The 8,741-nt window shown below is 32.1% G+C and overlaps 1 long non-coding RNA gene across 1 annotated transcript; it reads left to right on the forward strand.

Annotated features, from left to right (window-relative positions):
* Positions 1-1,867: 1,867 nt before the first annotated feature.
* LOC119645240 lies at positions 1,868-3,693 on the forward strand. The gene is made up of 2 exons (XR_005248644.1): positions 1,868-2,523; positions 2,603-3,693. It is a non-coding gene; the product is annotated as an uncharacterized LOC119645240 (long non-coding RNA).
* Positions 3,694-8,741: the final 5,048 nt, after the last annotated feature.

Raw genomic sequence — 8,741 nt, forward strand, 5'->3', positions numbered from 1 at the left:
CGATCCGAATGCTTTTGCAATATACCAGATTATGCGAGATGAAAATCACGACCGTATAACCCTGGGCTTAAAAATTTAAAAGAAATTAGAGATACGCCAGTCAAAAGTACACGAATACTAACATTTATATTCATCCCTCTTCACAGCTAAATGCTCCCGCCAACACATACAGGGGGCAACCCCTCTGAGTGACTGGTCATCTAAAAAAAAAAAAAAAACAAATTTGGTCACCGACTCGTATTGCTCATTTGTGTCCAATTTGCGGGCCTATAACTGCCAAAAATATTCCTTGAAATATTTTCTTGATATCTTGATATTTCTTTGGTGTATTTCTACTAAGTATTTTCTGTTCTGCGAACCCCCAAGCAACGCACAAGGGACGTAAATAAAACTAGTTGGGGTATCCATTCTAAAAAAATTTCGAAAACCTATTCTCATGCTTTCTTACGAACATGACTATTTTCGAAAATTGTACATATTTAAGGAAGCTTAATGCACCTCGCCCTAGACAAGAACACTCAATTAGTACTAAAATATCCTTTTCATGTTTTTTACCTAAACATCTTTGCTTTTTAGCGCACATCTGCTTTGGGGTATATATATGTTTCAAATGCGCATATGTGTTTGGAGAAAGTGTGCGAATAAGACTTGAACAAGAACAACATTAACCAGAAACAACTAGAACTTTGTTACAATCATAATAATGTTACTACACTTCAATCACTTGACAGGAATTCTGTTTGGATGTTTTAGTGTTTTGCACGTATCGACAAATAAATCATTCAGATTTAAATTTCGTTCTCTGTTCGTTTACCTGCAAATGTATAAGACTATATATATATGACTGTTCATGATCGTCGTCGCATCAGCTACTTCGCATGTCTCTAGTGTTTAAAGCACAAACTATTTTATGACCAATGAATGACTCTGACTGAATCATTTGACATACATACATATATAAATAAATGTATTTGAAGGTATATATATATATATATATATATATGTATACATAACATATACATATGCATATGCACATACATATATATGCATACTACTGTTTCGTCTTTTCTATGCTACGTCAACGTTAACGTTTACGTCAAAACGTTACTGCTCAGCTTGCGGTCCATATACAATACTGTTCGCACTCGTATATGTGTTTTGTTTATTTTCTGTGTTGTGTGCGAAATTTTTGTTTTTTTTTTTATTCTATTTTTCTTTTTTTTTTTTTTTTTTTTTTTTTTTTTGCATGCATATATATATTTCATTTTCTGTTTATCACGTTTACAAAACACGTGCTTTTGCTCAACGAGAGTTTGATTATGAAGAGACATAACACAAAACCATAAAAACAACAACAACGATAAAAGAAAATACAGTAATAATAATGCAAACAATCGTTTAGAAACCCACAACTGAATACTTCCATCATTCCGTATTGTACGCTCCCTATTCACACACTTACTCAACGGAGTTCTCTGAGTAAGTAAGAAAATAAAGAATTTTTTTCAAAGTAATAAGTAGAAGCGAGAGCTATCGATTCATGCTTTTGATGTGAGAAAATGTGTCTTGCATTTAGTTTGAAATTTATTATTGGAATAGGAAGCAGTTACCCATAGAGAGCAAGCGATATTCACCCCGTGTATTTCCCTTTAACTCTGTCGCCCCCTTTCGGAACCAATCAATGTGTGACTGCATTGATTAAAATTGATAATAACAAATAATTGCATGCACATGTCTCAAGTTATAGTCAAAAACAGGTTGCCTTTACCTTATATATGTATATATGTATATATATATATATATATATATATATATATGTACATATGTACCTCTGTATATATGTACGTATGTATGTAGGTGCGTGCGTGTGTGTGTGTGTGTGCGTGCATTTGTGAGCGCGAGTGTACGTATGTTTTTGCATTTGGATGTGTTTGTGTGCATTATTTGTCGTTTAGTTATAGAACTTGTAAATATCTCATACAACAAGTGGTTATTTAAATATATGTACGCGTGTATGTGCATATTTGTGAGCGCGCGTGTGCATGTATATTTTCGTCCATGTAATTGTAAGCCATGAGTAGAAACGCGATGTGAATGAATTCATTTCGTTTGTTTAGATCTTTAAGTTAAACATTTAAAAGTCATAAAATGTAATTTATATATAGATTGCGATTGACGCAAAACCAAAGGGCTTTGAACCACTAAAATATTAATGATATACTAAAAAAAAAAAAAAATAAATAAATAAATAAAATAGGAAAATAAACCTAACAAGGGACTCTAATAGCAGCCTAAAGTCGAACAATTTCGCACTCATCCGAGTGTCATTCACACTGCGCTTAAAGCAAACGTTCATCAGCGTATTAAACTTTGGAAAATATTTGCTACGATAATGATTTTTTATATGTAGCTCTGCTAAGCGAACTTGCATTCCCAACTTTTCGAAAAGCTTGGCATTGGTGTACGAGGATTAGGCGGCAACAGTTTCTCCAAGTCATTTTTTAAGTGTATAAAATTTTTCAAGTAAGTTGTAGAGTTTTAATTGTTCCTCTTACTTGACTTACTTGTAATGATGTGACATTTAATTGAAATTTTGCTTTAGTTAAGTGATTTCCGGCCTGTTTCTGGATATTTGACTTTTTTGACCGTTCAATGCTGTGAACTAAGTTTCCGCTACAAGAAAATTCTGCCGAATAATATTATTACTTTTACAAGCACTATTACGCTTATTTCAGAGCTCCGATTTCATCAGGCATATAGCTCTTTGAATAGAGCCTATACAACGCATTTCTTAATATTACCTGCGATGCTATGCAGTTAATATACTCGTCGAGAATGCGTCGTTTATCTTTAATTTTTCTCTCTAATTCCCAGATCATCAACCTTTCACTTCGAACGTGTCAAAGTTTCTATCGGTTATCGTAGGCATTACCCAATTATTTTTTGTGATAAATATGTAAAGTCAAAGCTGATTAAGGAACAACACTTTCGTGTAAACAAACTGTAAGCTATTTTCAGGTCGATAATAATCAAAAAATAAAAAAAACATCAAATAATTGCTTGTTTTGTCACATAATAAATCGATCAAGAAGCGTTTAAGACCGCTTCAAACGATTAAATTTACAGTGTTTCTATACACCTTCAATTAAGTTCCGGTTCATCTTTTATCCTATGATATATTAATGCAAGACTTTGCGATTATTGGGCAGAAAAACTTTTATCCTCTGATGTCGGAACATACGCTTCCTATGTTGCGGTTACAACAAATATATTTAAATCGACTCATTATTTATGTTTGTATTTATGGTAACTAAGCTTTTTAGAACTCGTATAACAGTGGGACGGGATCACTTAAATATTCATAAAAATACTCGCATTTCGCTCGCTTGCAGTTACCATAAACAAATTGCCATAATACTACGTTACCTGACGTTGTACGTCATCGCTTTTTGTCAACTTGATCGTGAGCCTATGCTTAATTTTTAACCGAATGATAACAATGTTGAGGATAATAAAAAAAAAGCTTGAATCAATCTTATTAAGAGTTATATAATCATTTTGAATAATTTGTTCATACTGTCGATTTGTAAACTTTCCTTTTGGTGACACCGGTGGCTTCAAACCAGCACCTTTCTCTCAAATGAAAAGTTCTGAAGCTTTTTAGCATAACCCTTTACAACTTGTTTTACGAAACTGAAGAAAAAAGGAATTCTTCTCATGTTATTTATTCACAGCACAATCGCAATGGAAGTTAGTGCATAAAGCGCGAACAACCGCTCCTCGCTTTCAAATATCCTGCAATTTCGCTATACCTCACTGAAGAATAGGGAAACATATGAAAAAGCGTTCTTGATCAGAAACTCAACCGGCATAATTGGAAATCGTGCTGGCCTGCTACGAAAACATCTGAGCTTTCCCGCTGTGCGGAACTAAAACGGCTAATTCAAGAGGTACGCTCGAATTTAATTGCAAAAATAAAACGAATCTCGTTAAAGCAGTTACACTTCAGCTGGAGCAGACTGCGAATACATATTGAAGGCGCACTGTTTTTACTTAATTTTTTAAATAATTTTTCTATACACTCGACTGTCGATTTCTTCATATCGTAATAGAAAGATAAATCAAGAAACTTCAAACAATCAATTCCGCAGGGGAAATATGAAAACGGTCAAGATTTTCTCGCAATCGATAAATGAACGTAATAGGGTCGCAAAAACTAGAAAATAATTAATAATAATAGGTGCCTGCATGTATTTTGATTAGAGACAGGTATGGCAAAAGATGATAAAGTAATACAAAGTATGAATGTACACAACGGTTAAATTCATTGATTTTGACCTTTCTATGTTGCTCTATTTGCTAATTTGTAGAATTGAACTTTTGTATAAAAACTTTGATGGATGCATTTACAACACAAATGGTTTTGCGCGGAAACGTCAAGATATTCTTGCTGAAGAAAACGATATTTATGTTAGGAACCTTTCTTTGTCATTGTCTTAGGCAAAAAAATTCTATTGAAAGTTATCGATTTTCTTTTAGAATTTTGAAAGCAGAAACTCGTAGATGGAATGCGGGCTTTTCATATTTACTGCATCACATGTGACACAGGACATATTAGCTTTATACGGATGTTCTAAGTTCCGGGGAAACATAAGATGGGCGCATCTTTCATTATGTCAATCAATTCAATTCCAATTTTTGAATACTCTTAAACTTATTTGTTTGCCCGCGTTCCTGTCTTGCTGTCCATCTGACTAACTGCCTGATATCCATAATTTTTCAGATATTTTAACGAGATTTGGCACACGAAAAGGTTTTGATCCAAGGAAGAAAGCTATTGAAAATGAGTCGAAACGGACCAATTTTTATACCACTGCATATATAACGTTCTGTTTTGAAAACAATGTTGTTTAAAAACAACAATTGCAATTCTCGAAAATGATTAAATGGTAATACCTCGGTATACTATTGTTGTGAATTGGAAGAATTTAAATAGGACGGGCAAGCTTTTGCAATAGTTTCACATATCAAAAGATCCTGCGAAGAGTAAGCAAAAAGATCCGATTTCAATTATTTTACGATAAAAACTGATCCCATGTAAATGTCCTCGTAAAAAGTACGCCTTTATATTGAACCGGCCCATACTTTCGATATATAATAGACGCATAGAGGAAAAAAATTATTGAATATCAGCTGAGAAATTACTTACTTTGATAATTTAGTTAGTCGCGTCATTAGATTGAAGGAAACTTTCTTTTAGGGAAAGGCGAACGCTTATTACCTTGAAGCCAATAAAGGATTTATGAGAACATAGGACATTAATAAATAATGTATAAATAATATGTTAATAAATAGAATTCTATAGTTTAAATATCAACAAATTTTGAAGAAATATTCAGTAATGATGACGTACAACTTGATATAAAAGTTATTTTAATAATGCTTGCAGCAAACCATCATCATCTATATGTCATTCATAGAAAACAATCGGATATCTCGTGTCCGTAGAATCTACCATGCTGTTTATGAGTAATAGTTTTCTCATAATCAATTCACAAACATTTATTTTTAATTAAAGATGAAAAAACAATAATAACACACATCAAATATTTTAAACAGCAACGTCAACACACCTCAAAGACATGTGACTCTGTTGTTTTTTGTTTTTTTTTTTTCTCTATCTCTCTCTCTCTCACTTTTCTACGTTTTGCAAACAAAAAATTATAGAAACGCAATACAAGCATATTATAAGAAAACAAATAACTATAATATAAAACAAGAGATGACGACATATATATATATATATATATATATATGTATATATATATATATATTCATTTACAGTTTTCATAAGTTTAAGTTTAAAGGTTAAAAGCCCGTAAACTATGAACGGAAAAAGCCATTTATAAGTTTTAATATAAAATGTTTTATATATAAATTATGTACCCTGGACTTGCAAAGCGTTCGTTAAGACTTCAATGACTTAATTGCCCATCGCTTTTTTGTAGTGTTACGTTTCGTTTTGACGTCTTGAAGCCTAAGTTTATGCATCTTCTTCTTCTTCTTCTTCTTCTTCTTCTTGATTATTCATATCATAAAGCTTCGATTGACAATTGTAATTAGCTTTTTGCTTTCGGGTGGCGACAACGTCAACTATAAAGTTCAAAAGCTTATTATTTTCAATCTGTGAATGAATCTGTGAATACAAGCAAGACAGGCATTTAGCGTGGGGTAGAATCAACTTTAAGTGTATGCCATTGCTTGTAAGCTTACCAATCATTAGGTGAGTTTGCTGAGACGAAGAACCCCATAGTAAAATAGCTAGAGCTTTTTGTTAAGCTTTTATTTATTATTATTTTTTTTTTTTACTTTCCCAGTGTTACTGCAAGAGTCAACACCAGAGTGCATATAATTTAAAGCTTTTTGTTTGCTAGAGGTGCCATATGAATTAAGAAAATTTGGAAGGCTCTTTGAAATCGCTACAACAATTATTTAAAGTTCATTAGTTAACCGCAATAAATAAATCGAACGTTACGTTTTCCATATAATATGTCGCTTGATATAAATGAAAACTTCTTTTTATCGACATGAAGTTATTGCAATTTTGTAGACTTAAAGAGCGATCTAAATCTACACCCAATCCATATTTTTCATATAGGACAAAAGACTTTTCTACCCACTCTATCACTAGCAAATAGATGTATATTTTATCTAGGATTTATACCTTCGTTTGTAAACACCCGGAAGCATCATAAGATTAACAAAAAAAAAAAAAAAATTATAAGAATAGTCTTGACACAGTTGCAAAGATATCTTGCGGTTTTTATGTGTATCAGCATTTAGTAGAGTGTATTCAAAGTTCCTCCCAAGATGAATGTATTTTTTTATTCTTCTTAGTTTTCGAATGATTTGCAAATCCTCCAGATTCTATGAAAAAGTACAGTCGAAGCATTTTTTATTGCTTTATAAACATTGTAAGAAGTCAACTTTCTTAGGAACGTATGGAATCTATGAATTATTATCGATTTTGTTTCTTATATGATTACCAAATGCATGCATTCTTAATTACTTGGAATTATTCGGCAATTAATAGAAATTTACATTAAAAATTAATTGCGTTTGGTTGGCTGTACTTGCTGTATTACCAGCATAGCCCTATACACTGCCGTTGACTTAAGATAATCTTCACTGTTCGGTCCTTACGGTTCAGATTTGAATTTAAAATATTTCAAAAAAAGGAAGAAACCAGGGTTACTGCTCTGCAAGGGAACAATGTTAGCGAAAAATATAAATAGTATCAGTCGGAAAGCACTCGTATTATTATATATTTAATTCACAATTGAATAACGATTTTTCTTATTATTATAATATCTCCCAACAGTTAACAGCAACGAGAAGTGGCTTCAAGCTTAACAGATTTTCAACCTGACGCGACTATTTTTTTTATTCAGGGAAAATATATCGAAACATCTCATCAAGAGATGGCATTTTAACTTTAAGCACGCAGTTTCATGTTAGCAAGGCATGTGGATATGATGGCTATGTCCACAGCGACTATTTCCACACAAACGAAATGAAGAAAATTTGATATCATTTAAAATCACTCGGTGTTTGTGATGGTTGGCGCAGTTGTTCAATTATTTCTCTTCAATTTTGTGAGGCAGAGAAATTTCAATCTTATCATAAAGAATATTTTATTTTTTTTTTGTTTCAAAAACCATAATCTTGTTCACCTGTTTTATCTGTCGAACATTATGGCAGTGTCAGTTCAGTTCATGGTACTCTCGGCACAGCTAACACAGTTCAGATATAGCACAAAATTGAAAGACGCAAGATAAGACCCATAATGTAAGACTCTTTGAATGAAAAGTTTAAAGGTAAATTTTCCTACTATATATAAAAATATAGAGAATTAAACTCAATATTAATATCCCGAATAAGTTAAAGGATCGGGCTAATTTCTCGTCTATTATTAAATATATGGTTAATGCGTAGATAAACTCCAACAGTTCGCGTATTAGTTGAAGGTTATGGCATCAATTTTTACTTTTAACGATTTAGAGATTGATTAGAGAGAATATTTACTTATAGAGAGCACAAAAGCACAAAAGGTCGCTTCATTATTGGAACGAATTTTTCAAACAGACATTATTCTAATACAATTATAATTAGAAATACATTGGAAGCAGATGTGTTGTGTGTACGTTTATCGCAAGATAAAATATATGCACAAATTTATGATGAAAATGCGTAAAACAAATGCTCTCGAATTGTTTGCATATAATTCATAATTAACAGCGTTCAGCATATAAAATAAAAAGCCAACTTTTCAGTGAAGCCAACGTCGGTAAAATTCCATTGAAAGAAAGAAAACATTTTGAACAAACATTTAAATTTTCAAACTTAAAGAGCGAATGAATGTCTTATGCGTTGGCACTATATCACGAAGTGGAACGTACCTGATGTGGGAGAGATCTTCTCGTTTCGTTTTTCTTCCGTTAAAGCAAGAATTACTTTCTGGAATTTATTTTACTTACCTTTATATTTAAATTAAATCCATTTAAAAAGCTTACCTAAAAAGAAAAACAGATTTTTTGTGTTGTTTTGTTATAAAGGTTTAATACAGAAAGTACAGAGAAACGAACAGAGAAATGAATGAGTGATTAAAAGAAGTGTTAATTTCTGCCCAATCGATTAGAAATGTGCTAAATCTGCTTACTCTTTTCGATATGAATATAGCC

Source organism: Glossina fuscipes, unplaced genomic scaffold (assembly GCF_014805625.2).
Source record: "Glossina fuscipes isolate IAEA_lab_2018 unplaced genomic scaffold, Yale_Gfus_2 1, whole genome shotgun sequence".
NCBI classification, from domain to species: domain Eukaryota; kingdom Metazoa; phylum Arthropoda; class Insecta; order Diptera; family Glossinidae; genus Glossina; species Glossina fuscipes.